This window comes from Pyrgilauda ruficollis, unplaced genomic scaffold (genome assembly GCF_017590135.1).
Source record: "Pyrgilauda ruficollis isolate IOZ18807 unplaced genomic scaffold, ASM1759013v1 scaffold251, whole genome shotgun sequence".
NCBI classification, from domain to species: Eukaryota; Metazoa; Chordata; class Aves; order Passeriformes; family Passeridae; genus Pyrgilauda; species Pyrgilauda ruficollis.
The window spans coordinates 60,714-83,736 of NW_024523834.1; the positions used below are offsets into that span (position 1 = coordinate 60,714).

Sequence of the window (23,023 nt, forward strand, 5' to 3'; positions counted from 1 at the left end):
ACACATTCGTCTTTTCCAACTGATACAATCCTAATTCTGACTGAGCAGTCATGTTTTGACTTTTGTGCTAAATGCAGGGTTTTTAATCCTGTAATCTTTCCTCTTGGCTGCAGTTGCTGATCTCCAATCTGAATTCTATAAAATGGCTTTTTGGAAATGTATGCATGCTAGTAAATTTTCTTTATCTCTCATAGCAATAATACTTTCAAAAAATGCCATAGCATAGATAAGCACGTGCTGCACATGAATCTGTCCTTAGCTGACATGTGGGTTTGAAGTGTTTTCTTAGCCCCTTGGTAAGATCACTTCCAGTGTTTCCTTTGCATCTCTTTGTGCTTGCATCACTCAAGAATTTATTGCGAAAGGTGAAATGTCTCTTACAAGAATACAAAACCACAGATCTCCAGTCAAATGCTACAGGGAAATCTGCAAGTTCCGTGCAGACCATATAACTGAATGAATCATTTGAACTCAGTGAATGGATTTTCTGGTCACTCCCGGGGTCCTTCTCATCTGCACTGGGTTATTTCTTGTGAGTTCTTCCCATCTCCTGTCTGATGCTGTTATTGTCACAAATGTCCAGCAGTGAGGCAGCTGCCTGCCTGAGAGCCCAGCAGCAACTGGCAGCACTCCTACCTCCCTCTTTCCTCCTGCAGATCAACCCTCTCTTGTTCATCCTGGTCCTTTCTGAGCTTTACCTTCATCTTTTGGGGCAGATAGAACAATCTTGTAAGATATTTTCAGCTTTGAGAAAAAACAGCAGTTCCTGTCCTGTGCAGCACTTTCGGCCTGCATTGTGTTGTGGATACCACCGTGTCTCCTGCAAGCTGCTGGGATCTCTAAAGATGCTCTAACCCCTTGGAAGAGAGAAATAATAAGCAGCACCTGAAACTAGAAGCATGCTGGTTGTGGCACGGCTGCTATCTATGGGGTTAACATATTTTATCTGGTTTTTTCATCTACACAGAGGACAGCCTCAGAGCAGCCCTGTTTTCTTTGGCTGCTGTGCTGTCACAGAGCTGTGCTTCTCACCAGCATTCCCTCCAGCCCGTCCCTCTTTTGGGTCTAATGCTTTTGTCAAATGCTTCTTCACTGCTGATATTTATGTGGGCCAGAATGTGCTTAGGAGAGGCCCATGAAGATTTATGTCCTATCATCTAAAGCCTGTTTTTGGAAATAACAGCATAATTAACAAGGAAAACAACTCCCTTCTGCAACAAGGCAGCTTGTTGTGATGGTTAGCACAGTGACCAGCAGCCACTGGTGAAATTTCAGCTCTTGAAAAATGACTGCTGTATTTTTGATGTAACTTGGCATGTGCCTCCAGTCAATCATCAGAAATATGTTGAGGCATAACCCGCGCTTAGCTAGAAAAGGGTGTCAGTACAGCCATTAGCTCCTTGAGTTATATGTTTTTGGATGGTGCTTTAAGGATTATTTCTTGATTTTGGTTTCTGAATGTGATGCTGCTAAAAATATCAGCAGTTTTCTTGGAATTTGCAGCATGTTGAGTTCTCAAGTGAAAGCTGAAAGTTGCAAATTACTTGGAAAAAACAGCAGTATCTTGAGGATCTGAGCTGACTGGGATCTGGGGCTGGGCGAGCACTGATTGCAGTGGTTTGTCAGTCACTTCAACGTGAGCATTTGCCACAAGAAGTGCTGGTCAGAGAGAATGCTGTGAATTGCAGGCACTGCTGCTTCTGTCTGCACCACAGTGCTCGGCAGTGACTTGCTGGGCTGTTTTGTTTCCCCACGGACCAAGACCAGTGACTGTGGCTGGCAGGAGGCGATGGCTGTGTTTGAGGGTAAGGACTTGGTGCAAGCGCCTGCTCCTTTTGCGTGCGGTGATCTGGAGTAGGGGAGGTCCCTACTGATGTCAGGGCTTTGCAGTGAGCCCTTTCATCCTGCCCACCATGTGGAAACCCGTGAGAGCCGTGTTGCAGGGCTGTGCAATAGGGTGCTTAGCTGTGTGGGTACAAGAGTGTCTGTCTCTGGAGTTTTCCCAAGGAGAACAAGGGCTTGCCTGTTTTCTTACACATTTAACTGTGCCTCTGACTGAATGTCCTGTGTCAGGGCACACTGCTGCCTCCTTTTCAGAGCTGATGATAAAGGCCTTCTTACCCAGACCTTGGTTTTGGTCTTTAGAGGTTGTCTCTTATTCCCTGTTAGTATTACTCAGTGTAGCAAAACCACTACCTCATAATGTTTTCTCAGTTGCATTAGAGCTCCTGGCTGGTTTTTAGACTTTCTGCCAACCCTGCATTTCCACGGGTGCCATGTCAGAGGCAGACAGGAGTTTGGAGGAGCTCAGCCCTGGAGTTGTTCCACCTTCCAATGGCCAGAACAGAGGTGCAGAAGCCCGTGGGTAGAATCTCTACTCCGTAGCTCCAAAGCATTAAGAGCCGTCCAATTAAGGCTTGTTGCTTGCAGAAGTACTGGTTTATCCATCTGTATCTGTCCAAGTGCACATGTGCAGCATATGCTGGCCCCTGTGGGCCCCCTCTTGCGCAGTCCTCTAAGAGCAAATCCAAACCTGACCCGTGGTTCAGCTGGGATGAAGTACAAACTGAAGTCCAGGCATTGCACGGAACATCTGCTGGTAGAATCAACACTGCCAACAGCCTCCTCAATCCGCACTTACTTAGCACCTATAGGTTGAATTATGAAATGTGGAGAATCCCATCACATACTTCATACATTTCCTGTTGACAATGAAGCCGTGGAAGCAGGCTGGTATCCATCCCCACTGGAAAAATTCATGTCAAGGTTTCATTCCAGGAAAATCATTTGGGTTGTTCTGTAAACTTCACTGAGCTGATCTGTAACTTTTTGTCCAGCTGTGCCAGGGACATGTAACGCAGCTGGGGGAGGCCTGATCCCCTCCCTGCACTTCAGAGCACTCTCCAGGTCAGGTATGATCCAGGAATGCAGTTGTAATCCTCTTTTGGTTAGAGACCATTTAGCTTGCTCTGTGACACTGTAATTACTGCTCCTTTCACAGGAGAGAGATTATGGCCATGTGGTTTTCCTTTCAGATTTGGGTCTTGGTTTCCATTTACAAGTGGTTCTTGTAAACAGAGTCTCCCTGCTTCATTTTGTTGAAAAGCTTCTTGTCATAACACTCGGGGGGCTGCTTTATCTTGCTTTCAAACTAGCCCAGGTAGCTGGCTAGGCTGAGAGTAAGCTGCTCTTCCTCAGCATTCCTGCTTGCAGCAAGAGCTTCAAAGCTTAAGACTGAAGGAAATGGCCTCAAGATGCACCAGGGGAGGATTAGTTTGGATAGTAAGAAAAATTTCTTCAACAAAAGGGTTGTCAAGCACTGGAACAGGCTGCCCAGGGAAGTGGTAGAGTCATCATCCCTGGAGGCATTTAAAAGACAGGTGGATGTGGCACTCTGGGACATGTTTGGTGGTGGGTTTGGCAGGGCTGGGTTAGGAGCTGGACTCAGTGACCTGGGAGGGTGTTTTTGTATGAGCTGAGATAAAACTCTGGCAGGTGACAGCACAAAAGCAGCACAAGGCAGGATCAGTCCTGTGCCTACCAACCATCTGCAGCTGGCAGCATCTCTGCCTGTCTGTGACAGTAGGGACAGGCAGGCTGGTACCTGTGGGGCTTGCCTAGCCCTAGCCCTTCCTCATGGATTTGTCTGAGTCCTGTGTGAACCTCCTTCATCCTCTAGCCTCCAACTCACCCCAAATATTGCAGCTTAGTGTTGCATGAAAAAGTACTTGTTATCTGGTTTATTTAATTCTGCTGCCTCATCATTTCCTTAGGTTATCTTTGGACTTTATGAAGTGAGACATGGCACAGCAATGCTCCTTATCTGCTTGCTCCCCACCATTCTGGAGTTTCAGCCCATTGTTCCACCTCCCTTTCACTGTCTTTATTTTCTTTTTTATTTAACATTGAAAACTTCTTGCCTTATTTGCAAATTTTCTTTGCAGACTTCCATGCTTTTGAACATTCCTGTGCTTTTTCTCCAGACATCTGAAGATCTCTCCCCCACTCCAGGATCTGCCTTTATTGGTGTCTTCTGGTGAGCTCTTTGGGAGATGGGGACGCAACTCACTTTATGTTTACAATTGCCTTCAGGCGTTTTGTCCCAGTCCTGTAGATCCTGGGAGCACCTTTCACCTGCCTGCAAGCTGGTGGGTTACAGACCATCAACAAGTCGGTTTAGGGGCTGCAGTGAAGGGAGAGCTGCTGGAGCCTCAGTTTCCTGGGTGATGCTGTGTGCAGGATGTGCAGCAGCCAAGAGGTGAGGAAGGGGTACCTAGGATTAGCCCATCTCTTAGGGTATCCCAAAGAGCAATGGCTCTTTGTGCTGGCTGGGAGAAAACTGCTGGCTCCAGAAGTTGGTGGCAAGGGAAGCAGGTTCCTGCAAGGAGGGAGCAGCTGTGGGGTGTCACCCCAGGCACAGGGCTGCCTCATTGTTCTCCTGCTTTCATAAGGCAGTGCCATTCTAGGTAATTTGGAAATGCTGAACAAGGAAAGTGGGTCCTTTTGGGGCCCCTGTGCAGTCTTGCAGCAGGGAGATGCTGAATTTCCCTACAAATCAAAACCTGCCTTTTCAGGTCATCCTGCATGTGTTTTCTGGCTTTCAGTGCAACAGGAAACTTAAATGTTGCCCTTTTTTATTATTATTTCCCCCACACCAGGCCTTATTTCCTTATTTTCCTTTCTGCTTGCTGGCCTGCAGAGACAAATCTGGTAGGCTGAGGTGGGGAAGGCGGATGGGGCCATGCAGCATGTTCTCATCTTGGTGCAGTTGCAAAGCCCACCCTGCATGTCCAGAGCACATTGGCTAACCCAGCTCTGCAGATGCAGTGGAATTCTGGCCGTGATTCCTCATCCATGTAAATAGCCCAGATTTTTGTACGCCCTGCTGCACCCAGGGCAGGCGGGTCTCCAGGGCACCGTGTATGCAGTGCAGTCCAGCACCACAGTGATGGTTTTGTTTTTAACCACACTGGCAATCCCATTGTGTTATATGAGGGTTTTGGCCATGCCTATGTGCTTTCATGTGAAATGGTGCCATTCTCTTGCCTTCCTTGTCTGAACTAGACACGCCTACATCAAAATCTGTTTGCTGAGTGAGAAGTCATTAGCATTTCCAGAGATGATCCTCAGTGCATTGCTGGCTGATGTATTTGTTCTCTCCTCCTGTGTTTCTAAGTAGCAAAGAATGCAGAACTAAATAATGATTTGGGGGCGAGAAATTGGTAATGGAAAAAATAACTTGAATGAGATTTGATTAAAAAAGCACTACTCTGATTCAAACTCATGGGTTACAAGCATTTCCTGCAGGCCAGTGGGAACTGGAAGACTGTCTTTGTGGGTCTTTGAAATCTTAGATGTTTCAAAAGTGAGACAATCTCTGTGCCTGTTAGAAAAACATTAGACAGCAATTAAGCTGTATTTTATCAAACAGCTCTTTTAGGTAGTACAAGCAGCAGAACAAAATCCAGCCCCCAGTTCACAGATAGGCCGCAGCACGAGTGTAATTTCTTTTAATCTGCCATGGCATTGCATAGGCTAATACATTTTTGACTTGTTGATTTTGAACCCATTCAGGGATTACTGTGATCTCTTAATAAGCCGTGTTGACTAGAGGAGATTAACCCCTACTATTAGAAGTTGAGCTAAATCTCTGGTGAAGGCAGCAAGCTGAACCAAAAATCTGTGCCACTGGCAAAGTCTGCGGCTAGCTCTCTTACTGGCAAAATACTTCATCTTGCTGGACTTAAAACAGACCTGCTCTGGGAAAGGGTGCTTATCAGTCCTGTTTTCCCCTCACTGGTTGAACAGTGGAGTACAGCTGCTGGGCCCAGGACCTCTGGTGTGCTGGGATGAGGGGGATGAGCTGGGCAGCCCTGGGTGTGAGCCCCAGCCTCAGCAGCTGGGCAAGCTGCTCCCTTGGTCCAGAGCCCTTGGTGCATGTGGATGAGGGGGCTGTGAGCATGGCTGAGTGCTCCTACCTCAGCTCCAAGCTCACTGAGACTGGCTGGACCTGCCACCATCACAGAGGTGAGACTGAACCAGAGACAAACAGATGCAAAGGCTGAACTGAGCTGCAAAGAAATCCCAAACAATGCAAACCAGGCTTCCCCCAAAACACTAGTGCTTGGGGGCTTGGAGTTTCCTTTTTGCCTTCGTGAAGCAGTCAGTCAAGTCTGATCTGCAAACACCACTTTTTGGTGAGAAACTGGAACCCCTTGGCCCTCAGGTCCATCTTATATTTTTCTTAGAATTGGTCATTTCCTGACACAGTGCTGTAGTTTGGATTCTCCCCTGACTTCCTCCAGTGAACTGTTTGTCATCCCAATAAAAAAAAAAAAGAGATTACCCAGCTCAAAACCCAGGCATCCTTGAGGCCAGAGGAAGAGTCATGAGGTTTGCTGTAGCTCTTCAGCCTGGAGAATGCACTCACTCATCCGCTGGGTCCAGCCTGGCGCTTCCAGTCATGCTTAGTTGCTAATTAGCTCCTCCAGCCTTTTCTCTGGGAATCACGATAATGAACATAAAGAGCTGTTTATTCTAAATGAGACTTCCCAAGGGTAACAGCCTCCTCAGTGGCTGTAGAAATGGAAGGCAAGCCTGAGGAAACACCAGGGTGCTGTGGGTTTTGGCAGCAGTTGATAAACATTTCTTTGTGGATGGAGCAGAGCATGTAATTTACTGCCCAGCTCTAATAAGAGCAGATTTGGCCATTTTGCTGCTCTTTTCCATTGCTGTCAAAATGTAACAGCTAAATCCCAATGAGAAACTGAGCAGTTGACATTTTTGTAGGTAGCAGCATAAAACTTACTGGACTCTCTGTGGAAAGTGAATTCATCATTTTTATAAGAACTCAAATGTTCTCTTAAGTGTTTTATCACTCATGGAGGGGCAGACCAGTCCTGCCCATCCTTCCATAGAGGACAGTTGTGGTGGGATCAGACAGTTGTGGTGGGATCAGACAGCACCTAAATAGTTGTGCAGCTTTCAAGGGCAGGAGGCTTCAGCTAGACTTTGTGCTGGTTTTGCGTTGCACAGGTGAAAAAAAAAGGGGGTGATCTCAAGCCATGAGCTTGCTCCTCAAGCAAAACTATCAGCCATTTTTTTCAATCCTCAACAGCATTTACTCCAAAGATCATTCCCTGGCAGGAACTAATCAGAGTGGCTGCTTTACTGTGATTGTGGTAATAACAATAAAAGCAAAATAAAAATCCTATTGTCCCTGTTTTATCCCCAAAGCCATAGAACAAGGAAATACATCAGCACAGAGCAATCCCTGGGCAGAGCAATGGATTCAGGCAGCTGCCCCAGTTCCAGGCCCACGCTAGCATGTTCAAAACTGGCTTGGGCACCTTTGAGCACTGCTGCACTTCACTGTGTGTGAACAGTGAATTGAATCAATGAAAATTCAGAGCTTCAAGCTGTGGGCTAGTGAGGCCAGTACCCATGTCATCAGGTAGTGAACACAGCACTGCTTGAAGCTTTCTGGCACAAGAATCAAGCTAGTTAGGGTCTGTGCTCAGGTGTAGAGCACCCTCAGCTCAAGGGGTTAATTCATGGACCTTGACATAGGTATATACGCTCCACACTGGGCTAGAAAAAATCCAGACATAATGACCAGAGAGCCAATTCCCACAATTCTTCATCCCAGCCTGTGTTTTACAGTTGTCCCCCCTTAAACATCCACCAGCACTCCTGGATGGTGCAGAGTCCCATCTCAGGGCTGGCACTGAGCTGCTGTAGCAGTCCATGGTGTCTCAATCTGACACCAAATTCTGCTGGGCTGCATCGTTAAAACATTCTGGCAGATGAAGCAGTTAAGTTGGACATTGGCTGAAAAAGTACAGGCAGACAAGCATAATCTCTGATGGCTTCAAGCAGCACTGTTTGTTGTGCAGGGAGTGGTGAGAAATAGAGTCACCATTGCACATGACAGTGACCTTGTGAACATACAAAGGGTTTTGGCACTCCCAGATTAAGAAAAGCCAGCGTTAACCACATGCCAGCATATTTTTCACTGGGCTTCTGTGGTTCTCTGTTGTGATTCAGCATTTAATTGCATGATTGTAGTCTGGAGGTTTTTTTCCAGTTCCATTTCTGGAAGGGTTTCCTGAGAGGTCCAAATACAATGATGTTTTAGTATTGCACTCTCCCTGGCTTACGAAACAGCTGAATCCACAGGGAGAGTCAGAGGAGCTGCACAGCTGAGGGGGCGGCTGCCCTTGTCTCCAGCTCTGCAAACAGAGTTCCCCTAAGAGCTCCCTCAAGGCTGACCCCTCTCTGGGGGAGCTCAGGGTTCACAATGCTTGGCTGTCAAACCACAGGCACACCCCCAGCCTCCCACACGGGGTGATGCATCTGTGCAGAGGGGTGCTCGGGGCTGAGGAGGTTCCTCTGGGGGCCTTCCCCCCCCAGAAGGGACGTGGCTGGAGACTGTCAGCAGAGTGAGCAAGGAGGCCATCTCCTCCTCTTGGTTTTGGTGCAAATTCCATCATTTCATGGCCTTTGACCACCTTTCCTAGGAGTGGAGCTCTGAAAGAGTTTAAAGAAATTATATAGCTATGGTGAAAACTGGGGCATTAAAGCCCGGGTTTTCTCTGCTTACATGTCTCAAGCAAGGTGCTGGGCTTAGGAGTTTTGCCATGCCACTGTAGGCTGAGATGCTCTTCAGAAGCATCTGTCCCTCCCTGAGGAAGACAGAGGCACCTGTACTTGAGCACATTTGTCCCTGTGCATGCTGTCATGGTGGCTTTGATATGAAAATCAGCTATTTCACAGGAAATTGTGTACAGTTATAATAAGGAATGTGACGGCTTTGATTTTCCTGCGCTCACACTGTTCTTGCATCCTGTCATAGCTGAAAATACATTCAGTGAGAAATTACTGTTCTGGTCAGGTTTTGCATAAGGATTTGGGACTCTAGTTCATGACAGGCACATTTTGATTTCAATCTAGTATAAGCATCAATACTTTTCTTCTGTGAAAGGTAAAGAGTGGTGTTTATTTGGTAACAAATCTAAGGAATTAGAACCATAGAATTATCAAAGTGGGAAGAAAAAAAAATCTAAGTAAGGAACTATCAATTTTCTTTATGTTGAACTTAGTTTCTATTTGCAGCATTCATACCCTACTGGTTAACATCATGAAAGTAAAAACATATTATTACTACTACCACTACTAATTAAGAGTGTGGAAAGGTCCAGAAATCCAAGTCAGAGCAAAATAATAGAGACACATTTCTGAATGAATGTGTACATTTTATTTTGTGCCAGGAAACACCACACAAGTTTTGAGTAGAAGCTTCAAGCTTCTGTGTGCAAACAGGAGAGTGTGGTGCTGTTTTCAGGTTATGAACACCCTCACACATGATGGCAATCATTACTGCAGAGCACCAGTGCACTGGGTTTGCTGGATCCTGAAATGAATTAACAGAGCTATGGCTTGGGATTACCTAACATCCTGGAACTGAATTGCTTCTTGGTGTTGTGCATTGCTTCAGGATCTCTATGTTACTAAAGGTTGTGCATTTTTCTTCTGCTTGCAATAGGATTGAAACTTCACCTATAATGAGCTACTCTGCTTAACTTTGTGCCTTAACTTTAATTCGATTTTTATTATTGCACTTTAGGAGATTCATCCACAGAAGGGACTATGTGAGCAACAATAAAAAGCTCGAGTTAAATTTATTCTGAGTTATTATCTGCAATTGTGACAGATAATAGATACTGGATTTCTGTTAGTATTGTGATTCATTTAAATAAAAACCATATGTCTGAAGTCAGCGCCTTGGAGATAAGTCAGACATCTGGCTGAGATTCCACATTTGGGAATGTAAATGATGCAGATGGTGAGATTGTAATACACACTGTGCCCATCAGGCTGTAACACTGATGAACAAGCACTTCATTAGTAGAAAAGGTGGGAAAAAAATCCAAACCGGGATGAAATTTCTCAAGGAATGTACGCAATATTGATTTCACTTTGCTGCTTGCACTCATGGCTTTGGGGGAGTCTGCTTTACACCACATGCCAAACCTTTATTCCAAATATATTAGAGTGAGCCTGTTATATTAAAGTGCTTTCAAACAGCCTTACAGAATCAGATTGATATCTCAGCCGGTAAAAATATTGGGATTTCTTCCTTGGATGTCTCATAAATAAAAACCAACTTGTGAATAGAGTAGGAAAGAAAACAACTAGTTTGTTTTATTCTGCATAAAATACTACCTCTACAAAAGTATTCTGGTGTGAACAGTGTGCTCAAAGACAATGCACAAGTATTGCATGTAGATAAATAGTTGGCAATGTAAAAGCAGTACAAAGTGACAGAAAATGTATATTCTGAGAGGAACAGAAACACAAAATGGATGTTCTGAGGTATGAATCTAGCAATTATAATCTTGTTTTTACTGATATTGATTTAGCCTCAGGTCTAAATTTAGCATTGTCTCTACAGGCTAGCACAGACAGATGCCTTGGGTATACAGTGTATTTACCTGCAAGACCACTTTTTGGACACAACTTGTGCTTTCCAGGAGGAACTAAATTTAACTCATGGAGAGCCAAGGTGACTGTCGCCCACAGTTACACCAGTCATAATAAGCCAGTCAGAAAAAATACACTGCTCTCTTATCCTACACTTCCTTAGCAGCCGCTCTGTATTTACTTATTTAAGTGCAACATCAGCTTGAAAATTTCTGGAAGGTTAGTAATGGCACAGCATGAAACATATTAGAGGAGGATAAATTAACAGGAAGAAATCACCCAAACTTTCCCCAGTGTCTTGCTTTAGATGAAGGTGATGACTTGCCTATGTCCCTGGTCATGGTTTATCCTGAGCCTTCTCTCAGCTGTGACTGCTGTGACATGAAAAAGATGTTTAAATACTGTGTAGAGAATAAAGCATTAGCAGAAATGAAGGCACATATTGCAGCATTTGTGTAACTTTTGTGTTAACAACACCAAATTTTCAGGTTTATGGTGCCATTCCAATGAGGGCTGTGCAGGTAGGTTCAGGTCCTACCACAAGGACCATCCTTCCATATATTTCCTAGGTATGAACAGGCATTACAGTAGCAAGATATTTATGCTGTAATGCCTTAAATATACTAATGGTAAAGGAAGAACCAGAAATGTGGCACTGAGCTTTGTCAAGAAACAGCAGCCTGACCCAGACCACCAAAATTAGCCATCAAAAAAGTGACATTGTGAGAGAAATACCAAAAGCCCATGGCAGAGTAATGGGGAGAGATGGGTTCCCACAGGCAAACAAGAACATGACCAGCAGCAAGCACGTCTTAAAACTGACACCCAGCAGGATGTTTGCCCTCATCATGGGTCACGGAAATAAGGCAGACAAAGCAAAGTCCCATCACTAGAAGAAAACAAACGTTTGCAAGTGAGTTGAAAAGACCTTGCAGTCACAGACAAAACCACTGAATGTCACAACTGGGCTGGTGCACAGGGCAATTGTCCAGGACGATCTGCAGGGAGGGGAAACCTGATGAAATGAAACAAACTGAGGGGCCTGCTCAATCTTCCTGGGTAAATTGGTCAATAACCCTGACTCTGTTCTCACTCTGGTGTCAGGTTTTTTCACTTCTGAGCCCAAAAGTTGAGCCTATTTTGATGCTCCAAATGCCAGAGTCAGTCCAGCACGTGTAGCTCTGAATTGCTGCCTGGAACTGGAACTGCTGCACCAGCTCCAGGAGAGTCACCTCTAGTGTGCATTGGTTTTAGGAGAGGGTAAAGTAATGCAAATTTGACGAATGCCTGCAGGCACCAGTATCTGAAAACATGACCCCATTTTAATGGGAGGTGTAATTAATACAAGGGCAATTGCACAGTGCTGCAAGCTATCAGGCTTCCTCTCAGAATTCATTGTGCTTGAGGCTCTCCATGCATCCACCACAAGTCACCCTCACCAGCTCAGGACCACATCTTCACTGCCCAGGTGAGGAGGGGAGGGTCCAGGTTTGGGTTTGTGACCTTTCCTCTCAGCTCCCTTGTGCATCCCAAAAGGTTTTGCCTTCAGCAAAAGTCTCTGTCCCAGCAGCAAGGTTTTGCCCCACAACAGGTCTACTTTCCTTTGGCTCATTTCTACCTCTTTGCTCTCAGTGCTTCATAGCTGTCCAGTACAAAATGCTTCTTCATCCTGCCTCAGGCTGCCTGGGTACCTTGCCTGGTAGCAGACCTCATCCCTATTTTTGAGGCAGTGGGTTAGAGGGGACTAGGGGGGAGGAGAGTCTTTTAACTGGAACATGGCTGCAAATATCAAGTATACAGAGTGAAATGGGAGTGAGTTTTCTTAATAGCATTTCAGCATCTCATGGAAGTCCTGTTCAACCTCAGTAGGTTATTCAGAGCTAAAACCATACTTCAGCAGCAGGATGAGAAAGAAGAGCAGCAGCCAATGGCCGTCCCATTAAATTAGGCAACAAAAACAGGGAGTGGGGCTGTGGTTTGATCAGTTAGGGCATGATGTGATCACTCCTGCAATTAGTGCATGGCTAACAGGCAATTGGCTTAGGCTGGATTGAAAGCTGAGCCCTGTGTAGGACACAGCGTGGTGGGGAAACGTGGGGAAGTTTCTGAAAATAGCTTTGCTTTTTATGTTTAGAACTGTCTTAGTGCCACTCAGTTGCTTATAAATTAAAGAGTGGGATGCACTGGCTTTGAGGGGGCACCGCACTCCGTGCCAGAATCACTGCAGCCCATGGCTGGATGGCATTCCTGCTCCTGCCACTTTGAACAGAGGAGCTGAGTGCCACATCAAAAAGCTGCTTTGTGAACTTCCCACTCTCTGCTGACTGCAGCATAAGTGGAGTAGTCTCAGCTCTCCAGGCAGCTCCAACACCACTGCCACATCCCAGATACCAGGCCTTCCAGTGACACCATATAAACAACTGCTCGTTCCAGCAATGCTTCTCTACTTAGGAAATTGTTTAAGGATTCACTCCATCCACCCCATCCTGCAACAAATAACCTGCAGATGTGTGGCTCCAAAAATAAACCTTGGCACTGGGGCCTTGGTACAGCATCACTACATAATTCAACAAACTTTCATACTGCGTTGTCTTAGAAATTAATCTTTTCAGTATGCTGGAAGTGGTTCATGGAGAAATATTCTGTCCTAAAAGAGACTACTCTGTGCACAGAGAGTATTTTGCTATCATCTCTGTTGACAATAAACATGGGTCTGACTTGTGAACATGTTATGTTAAGAATTATTTCTTCCCTTGTCCAATTCATTAAGTCTGCATACTTAATAAGCAGTTTCAGCATTTATAAGGTCTTCTCTGGGAACAATAAAACAGAGGGGGAAAAGAGAGAAACATCTGGATCAGTGAAACACACTTGAAATATTATCTTTTTAGTATCTTTATAGATATTTCCAAGGGCTTACACTAAGAACTTAATTCCATTGCTGCTATTGATGTTGAAATTATATTAAAAAAACAACTTCAAGTTCTTGTTGCTTAGATAGTGATGATATCCGGCCAACTCTTCTGTTGACAGTACTTTAATGAAAAAAATAGTATTGTTTGTATTTCATTCAAGTTTTACTACCTTTTTTGTCAGTTTTTCTTCTTTTAAACTTCCATTTGGAAATGAAGTGGGAAGACAAAATAGTGATTGTAGACCAAAGCTGCCATTTAATTGGAATTTAGCAGATTATTGGGTTAGATAAATAACCTTTTTTTTTTTTTTTTTTTTTTTTTTTTTTTTTTTTTTTTTTTTTTTTTTTTAGTTCTTTGTTTGTATCCAATTTTTTTTTGTATTTTCAGAGAATACCTGTTAGTGTTACTTTTTGACTTGGTAATGTGAAGTTTCGTGCACTCACCAATAAGCTGGAGACAAGATGCTCAGGGGCTGGAGCACATTGTATGCAAGGGGAGCCCAAGGGATCTGTGTTTGCTCAGTCTGGAGAGGAGGAGGCTAAGGGGTGAATTTAATTGATGTCTCCCACTAACTAATGGGAAGTTACAGGGAAGACATGCTGAGGGTATGGAGAAGATGAAGCCAGACCTTCATCAGAGGTGCACTGCAAAACAACACAAGACAAGAGCCACAGGTTGCAGCAGGGAAGTTTTAAGCAGATATAAAGGAGAAAATGGCAGTGAAGTGGTTAAGCACTCAGGAGAGAGACCCAGAGAAGTGAGGCAATCTCCATTCCTGAAGACATTCAACACTCATCTGGGCAAGTCTCTGAGCAGTTCTCTGCTGTCAGGTGCACTTGGATCACAATCTTTCCAAAAGTCCCTTGCCATTCAAATTATGCTGCGAATCTATTTGTCTAAAATTATGGGGGTTTTGTTTCTGTTTCTTGGCTGAAACCTTGCCTTGAACAGTCCCCTCAGCTGCGCTGAAGCAGGGTCATGCCCCAGTGACTCTAAGCCAGTTCTGGAAGGATAAAAATCTTTAGGCATAAGGAGTAGTTAAGCACCCTTTTGTGATTCACAATGTATAAAATTAGATTGCTTTGTGCCTTTTGCACAAAGTGTGCTCTGAAGAGAGAAGCCATCACACACCCCTTATCTACAGATGGTGTGGAGAGTGACCATTGAGATTTTCACATTGTCCCAGAAAACAGGAACATTCCACATAAACCTCTGTGCCCTGCATGCCTCTTGTCCTTTCACTGTAAGCCTTCCACAGAGAGGCAGAGTATCCAAATGCAGACATCATCCTCCTCCTGTCAGTTTCCAGCCAAGTGCTGGAAACCACAATGTCATCTGGACATCACAGAGAGCCAGTGTGGAGAGCAAGATGCTCAAAGATGTATCTTTCTTCAAGTGTTTTTCCATGCTATTTGACTTCTTTGAAAGCTGAAGGACTCGTGTTTGGCTCTCCCCACTTCTAGACTGTTTAAGTTGGAAGTGTTGTCCTGGCTGGACTTATTTACTTACCTTTTTCCTGGAGTGGAATTTTCAAAAACCATTCAAAAAACAAGTTAAAAGATCTATTAAATATCTGGATTAAGTGTCTGGGTCTGTGTCTAGGGATGTGTAGATGGATGGTTTAAGGTGTACATGGGTGTTGTACCCCAGGGGGAGTACAGGAGCAGTGGTCCATGTCTCATCCCAAATCCATCAAAACCACGAAGCCTCTTGCAACTGTTTTGAAGATAAATGTCAGCAAGACTTGATCAAGTTTATGCCCATGTGATTTTCTGGAGCTATTCTTCCAAGAAGTCCAATTGTAGCACATCCTCAGAGCTAAGCATGTGCGCACCCACCATCCTGAGCCTTGGTTGGAGCCTGTTCCCAATCTGACACATGTTCCTGTCAAAGCTGCCAGGGATTGTGGCAGAAACAGGATCAGGCCCTTTAATATCAGCACACCAGTAAGCAAATGTAGACAGAGTGACTAGCTTGTCTCTGAAGGTTAATTGGGATTTATGTCCTGTTTGGAGATCCAGCTTTAGAGATCTGACTTCCTGGCACAGTTTGTGTGATGTGCTTTTCTGTGCATGCGTGCGTAAAAGGCGCTTTCCTTTTGCTGTTTACCTAAAGGAGTTTATTAGACATTGCTTATGCAGCATTTTTGTGATCTTGTTGATGAAAGATGCTATATAAACAGGGCTGCATTGGACTGGATTCAGTAAGTCTGAGAGCTTGCCAGCAATTTGTTGCTGCTTGACTCCAGCGACCGAGCACCAGCACAGCAGCCAGCCCATGAGTGCAGCTCCTCGCAGCACCGCTCTGGCTCTGCCTGCCCTCATGAAATGGAATTTATTACTCTCTATATCACATGGACACTTGGTAGGAAATTGGAGCTATGAAATGAAGAGTCGTGGAAGTTTTAAAAAAATCCAAGAGACAGGACAGATGTGCTGTGATTAGTCCTGTACTCTGGCTCACCTTGGGTTAGATAAATAATTGAACATGTGCCATCAGCAAAACATACTACTTACAGACTTGGAAGGAAATTTGACTTGCAGTCTCCTAATTGGAAGACAGAGATGGTGGAAAAAAAGACTTTTCCTCAATTCTCATGCTTTAAATCTCAAAGCAGTGAGTTATTTTAAAACTCAGGCTTAATCTTGGATCATCTAAATTGATATTTAGTAGGCTACTTGTTCGTAGAAATTACTATATATTTATGATGATGCATTATGCTTTGCCAGTTCATTAGACCTTTTATTAAATGCAAACAGTGCTATCATTGTATCAAATTCCTTTTTTTCTTCCCCTCAGATTTCATACCTGTCAAACATTGACTTGATTCTGCAGAATCCATACCAACTTCACCTGCAAAACTAAACAAAATCATTTCCTTGGTACAATGCCAGAAAATAAAAGAAATTTGTTAGAAAAGAGAGCAAGACAAAGCTGACAGCTGAGTCTAAGCAGATGAAAACAGTCAAAAGCCTTTTATTTAATCATTCTGCTATTTTTGACATGTTGTCTAGTGATAAACCACATGAGCATTCCCTTGTGTTATGAAAAAACAGCTATGAAATAAAAATCCAGGAAAGAACGGAAGAAAGTACAGTCTAGCACTTGAAGGGATCTCATATGTGATTTCGAGGATGATGTTTACATGCATGTAAAATATCCAACAAATGGCTTTTCCAGTGGTGGCCAAGGTCATTACCTTTTCAAAGTTGCGTAACATTTTCCTGCTGAGAGTTTCCTTCTTTGCTTAGGGGACATTCGCCGGCAGAATTTTATTTAGTAATTTTTGGACACTGGTACGCTAAGTGAGACACAGGCCCTGGTGGTTACAGTGCTGCCAGTTGGTTTGCTCTGCGGAAAAAGATGCTGATTAACCTGTGCTTGGTCAATGTGTTTGCAGCCCCGTGGCTCTGGTTGGGCCAGGAACTGACCAGGGAAAATGTTGGTTCTGGCCTTGCTGCACAGAGTCATGGCTTCCCCGAAAGCGTGGAAACGTGGTCTCTGTGGCTCACATGGAAATCCCAACAGCATCTTTGTTTCACAACAACAGCACCTTTAAGTTACACATTGAAAGGGAGGATCACAGGAAATGCTTCCAAAGGTCTTTTTCTTCTGCCTAAAAGAGAGATAGAAAGCTGAGGTTTAGTTGCCAGTTCTTTCTGCAGTGAGCAGAAGCTCATGAGAATTTTTTTTCTGTTGTGGCTGCCTGCAGGGTTTTCACATCAACCCCTTCCTCTCCATCCCAAATCCCTAAGAAGGTCCAAAAAAGATGGTCCTCTGGGAGTGCTGATCTGCTGATGCAGGGAGATGTGTTGGGGGAACAACCCTGCCTTGATGTTGTTTGAAACCACTACTGAACACCTCACTATATCTCGTTTACTTAAGTAAAACCACAAACCCCCCTGGGAGAGGCGTCCTGCATCTGCCCATCGAGAACAGAGGTGCAGGGTTTCCTACAAAAATAACATACTTTTTTGTTGGTGGCTAAATTTGCCAGACCCGTGAGGTTTTGGTTTTTGTGCATCTTTCCGTTTCATGCAGGTCAGTACCTCCAAGCCCCACTGATACCCACGTGGGGTAGAGGGCTTCTTCCACACCTCAAAGTATTTTTATTCTCTTTTATAGAGGAATGAGCTTCAAGCATTCATGAATATTGTGCTCTGCAGGGGCTGTAAACCATCACATTGGTTTGGAAGGTCTCTTCTGAGAAGAAAGAACTACAGTTTATGCTCTGCCACCATACAAATCCCTTTGGCCATTAAAAGATGACATGAAACAGCACTTGGAGGAGGGGAGGGGTCAGTTAACAGTAGGGAGCAGCCAAGGAGCGTGTCTGAAAGCTTTCAAGAGCATCAGTCAGGGTCTCCCAGGGTAAGCACTGGCACAGTTCCTTAGAGTCGAGAGAGGTATGTGGCTTTTTCCAGGGGAGGATCTGGTCCCTGGCTTGTGTTCACACAAGAGGAGTCCAGGAACTGTGAATCTTATCAAAACCTTCCCATTAGCAATGACTGGAATGTGATTTCATTTCTGGTATCTGTCTTAATAGCCAGAGTTAAGCAAAAGAGCAGATAGCAGGGTGCTTTTTTTTTTTTTTTCCCTGCTAAGGGGAAGAAAACCATTATATGTAGGCAAAATTATTTGACTTTAATAGCTAACAAAAAACAAGACTTCGTTTCAGGCAATGCTTTTACCACTGAAAATTTTACTTCTACAGAAATCAGCTAGCAAATAGCAGTGAGTTGCTCTCAGAGGTCTGAGTTCCCCAGGGTTGTTCAGGCAAATCCCACTCTGATCAGTCAGTTAAGAGAAATAAAGAAACACACAGGTATCCCCAGCAGTCATAGGTGCTGCAGTATTGGAAGACTTCACTGTATTTGGGTTATTCCCCCTCAGCTGGGACGATGACAGGAAAGGCTTGGGCTGGCCTTGGACCTTGCATTACACCCAGTGTGAACATAAATTATCTCTTTACAAAACTGTGAAAAAGGACTAAGTCTGGAAATCATGGCAAAGTGTATGCTGAGCAAGTGTCTGCAGGGAGGCCATCCCCTCTTACTCAAGATTTCGGTATGTGTCCCACAGAAAGGCAAACAAAAATAAAGTGCATTGCTTCAGTTTTACACCATGTTGACATAAATCTTCTCTCCATGTGAATTACGGCGAAACTGTGCACAGCTACTGAGCTGCTGCACTTGTGCTGCAGATGGGCTTTGTCTGTGCGTGCTTTGGCAGACAAACCTGTTGCTCATTTGGATTTCATATAGAAGAAAAGTGAGTTTTCTGGTTGGTTGGGTTTTTTCAGGCTTGTTTTTAGTGTACCTTGCTGGCTTGCATTTATAGATGCCTAATTATATTTTGTACATTCATTTCTGTATTTTATATTTGCATTTTTGCTGCACCATTTATTTCTCAAAGACAGGGTGATCAAAAAAGAAACACTGGGCAGGAACAATGAGGAGAGGGATCTAAAAAAGACTCTTTGTGCAATTGAAAACACCGTGCCAGGTGTAACTGGCAGGTCTTCAGAACACAGGACAAGTTCTTCTAATTTCAAGTTACAATTTAGACTGAAGAAGTCTGGTATTGAAAAAAGTCCTCTCCTTTCCCAAGAGGAAATTGGTTTTTATTAAGGACATTTCTTGAGTGTATTATGGTTGTTTTCTACCTGCACTAACCTGAAAGAATAGTGCTGATCTGTTTAAATCTGTATGAAATCCTAAACATCTCTTTTGCCCCCTAAATTGTAACTGATCTGATATTCATAGGTGAGAAAGAGTGTTTTGGAGAGGAAGGATTTGACCTGCCTGACCACCTATGGAGCTGCTGCATCTTCCAGTGGCATGACCTCAGGCCTCAGCTGAGCTCTAGGAACAGTTTGTGTGTGCTCTCCTGCCCCAGTGAATGGGAGGTAAAGCTCCTCTTCTTGAGCTACCTCTGTCTAGGAGGAGTCAGCCTGGAGACTGACTGCCTGGCAGCATTTTAGGGATAAAGCAAGGGCAATATTTTATCCTAAGAACTCACTTTCAGGCTCAGCATAGAGATTTCTGTGTCTGCTTTGCTCCTAGGAGGATAATATTTCTTAGAGCAGACTCTTCTCGTTCTACTTTTGACATCTTTAGCAAGAGCTTCCTTAACATATTATGTTTAGTCTGAAACCAGTATAAAACTTGTATTTTTCATCTTCTCTTTGCATTTCCCCTTTGTGTTCCCTTTTTTCAATCACTAAATGATGATCATGTATCTTTTTCACCATGACTCATGGCAGAGATTTAGAGCTGCCTCTCCAAAACCTCAATAAATGCACGGAGCAGCTGTTGTTATAACCCAGCTCACTGCCATGTTACTGCAAACAGATGCAGGTTAATTATAATTTAAAATGTTTATCCTGTTATTGTTTGCATTTCTGAAGATTTTCAGCAGCTGTAGGACTGAGTGACTCCCTCCCCTCTCACACAGAGTATTTATTTTCTGGGTTCAGCATGCCCTGGTCGGTGTCTCCGGCGTCGCTGCGGTGTCCCGTGCAGAGCAGGAGGTGGGCTGGGGTGACGGCAGCTCTGCGCCAGGTGGAAGCAATTATGGGAAAAAAACATGGTCCTTGCTGGATGACTTACTGCTGATAGCTGCCAGATAAGCTAACTTAATAAAGCAGTGGCTTAATTAAGCCGCATTCCTCCCATCTTGCCTCTTGTCCAGCCTGTCTGAGGCGATGCTATCAAGCAGCTACTGCTTTGCAGGATGGGGCAGGGGTGCTGTGCTGGTGCATCCCTGTGTGCTGGGTGATGGGACACAGGGGAGCTCCTGGAAAACTCAGCTCCTCTCTCAGTTTGCAAGGTAATAGGCCACAAATCCTGGAAAAAAAAGACAGGTCTGCCACTTGCCTAGTCATGGATATATTTATTCATACAAAATTTTGACCCTAAATCCCGTCTTCTGGCATTTAGTCTTCTAGAAACATCTCAGACTCCAGAGCGGAGGGTAGGAACACAATATCTCCCTGTTTCTCCAGCAGGTACACACCAGAAAAAATAAGGGGTGACTTAGTTTTGGGGGTGTCCCTATCACTACGGATTTTCTTACAACCACAAAAGCTGAATGTTGCATTAATCAAAATCATGGTGCCCCAAACCCTCTGTCAGTTTGGGCTTGTTCTTATTCCTGAGTAAAGGTTCCATGAGAATCAAAAGTTACTGCGTTTTTAATTGCTGAAGTACCCCATTTAAACAACAGGTAAAAGTCTGCCAGAAGCTTCATACTTTGTAAAGCAGATTTCAGGTTAACAAATCAACTTAATTTCCCCGGAGCTCCAGGTTTTAGTGGTGGAGCTTCAAACACACAGCTGTGTGTTTGTGTTTCATGCACGGCCACAGGTACAGCTGCATAACAACCACCTTGCTGAAAGTTATCCAGCAGCTAAAATTATCAGTAGGAACTCCTTCTTACCTCTCATTATGTACAACGAGATTGCTGCTGTGCAACGTTGATTAGACATGTCAGCCTGGACCTGGATGTCTGAAAATGAGTGTTGCTATTAAAATGCCTTTGCTAATGCTTATGTGTCCATCATTTTGACAGATTTCACTTTAGAAAGTAGAAAGCTAAAGCATGCAGGAATCCCAGGGTTGCAATGTAATGTTCAGAGAAACAGGTATTGTGTTGTATTTCCTTTGCATTGACCCTAAATTAGCAGTTTCCCTGCCAAAATCAAGCTGATAAGAGTGCTGCTGAGTACAGGCTGCACTAATGCAGAGATCTGTAACTTTCAACTGGGAAGAGATTATCATGTGGAATGTGGTCTGAAGGCATGGCATCCCTCTTCTAAACACTTCTTTAAGTATAATTTAAAACTTCCACAATGCAGAAAAATCTTCACACATTTAGAGAAAACATTTCAAAATCCCCTTATCAGTAAGGCTTGGGAAAATTTGAACAAAAATTTGAGAGGGACACTGAAAACAAGGAAATTGTTTCTCAAAACCATCTCATCCCACTGTAGAACCCATTGCTGCAAGAAGTTTCTGAAGGGAGGGATTTCAGCAAGCACTTGGATATCAGCCAGGGGAACATGATTTTCTGGTTGTTTTAAGTGAAATCTAAAGCACAAGGCTGTGCTTGCTTTGGGGCAATATCAGGGTACCAGGGCAGCATTTAGGCTGTGATGGGTTCTCAGTGTATGGCTGTGGGAAAAGGGTTTAATCAGGGCAAGTTGTTTGGCTTTTGGGAGAATCCAGCCAGGCAGATAAAACCTCACTTTATCCACAAGAAAGCCAATGAATCCAGCCAAAAGCCATGACCAGACAAGCTGGGAGGAGAGAGGCAGCTCCTGCAAGGCTCCCAGCAGGTAACCCCTTATCCAGGAGCAGGCTATCACATCATCTGCTGACACAGGTCTCATTGGTCCTAAACCTGAAAATAAGGTGGGAATTCCATGGAGAAGGGTACAAATTATGGAAGTTGCTGCTCCCTGTGCCTGGCACAGCCCCACAAGTCAGCATCTCATGGCAGGGATGTCCTACTCTCCTTGCTCATCTCCCAGCCCTCTCAAGCTGGGCTATATCTTCCTCTGAAGAGCATCTACAGGGAAGCCTCTTTTCTTTTGCAGACGGAAGGAGATCACTGTGCACTTGGAAAGCCATCAGCAGGGCCTGCAGCATATGAACAGCCTCCCCAATGCACCTTTGAACTCGTTCCTCCTGCATTTGTTTGTCTTGCAGATAAAACTTCACAGCAGTGTTTGGAGAGAAGTCTAATGAGGCACCACTGTTTGCATAACAAAGCAAGGCTTCCTCTTCAGATGTTCAATGCTCATTAAGCATAATTTATATTCCAGCTAATCTTAAGGAAGAGGGTAAAATATAAGCCAAAGTTTGTTTTTACATTGTTTGGAGAAATGCATTGTTTGTTTTAAGCCATCAGTTGCAACTGATAGTTAATTTATATTCATCATAATGATGATTTGTGATGGCTACGTGTTGTCCATGGGAGTGTAGTGTCATTGACTGACGTGGCTTTAGCATTCTTCTGCATTAGTTATTGAATCAAAGGAAAAGACAAAATGGATGGTTTCCCAGTTTGGGAAATATTTCAGCATGTCCACAAAACATGAAAAAACTGTATTTGTAAAATACACAGGGATTTTTTCCCCTCAGATTCATGTATACTTGATGTAATAATGCGTTGATCAGCAGGCTTTTTTTATTTTTCAGCAGTCCTGGTAGTCACCAACGTAGGACCCTTTGAAAGTCACTAGGTCCCTGCAGTGAGAGACTCTCAGGATGAAAAGGGACGCAGCCATTTGTAAAGGCTCCTGAGGGCTGCTGGGAGCCTTGGTGACTTAATGTGGTTTGCTGCCTGGAGAGAAAACCAGCAGGTTTAGCTGGATGCCTAAATGTCATTACAGGCCAGTGTGTCAGAAACAGTAATTTCTCAGCATTCAGACTTTCTTTGTACCATAGGCACATAAAAAATGTCTGGTCCTATTCTACACTGCAGTTTTGTCCCTGAGACTATATAAGGAACAGTTGAAATACCCAATATATTGAGTTTGCCTCCTCCAGGTGTATTAGAAGATGAGAATGACTGATAACATTTATCCTCTGTGTACTCCTCACTGAGACTTACCTGTTTCT

The 23,023-nt window shown here is 44.1% G+C and overlaps 1 protein-coding gene across 1 annotated transcript in view; it reads left to right on the forward strand.

The window, feature by feature from the left end:
• CCBE1 (collagen and calcium binding EGF domains 1) overlaps window positions 1–23,023 on the forward strand; it is a 96,044-nt gene that overhangs the window by 47,941 nt on the left and 25,080 nt on the right. The window lies entirely within an intron of this gene.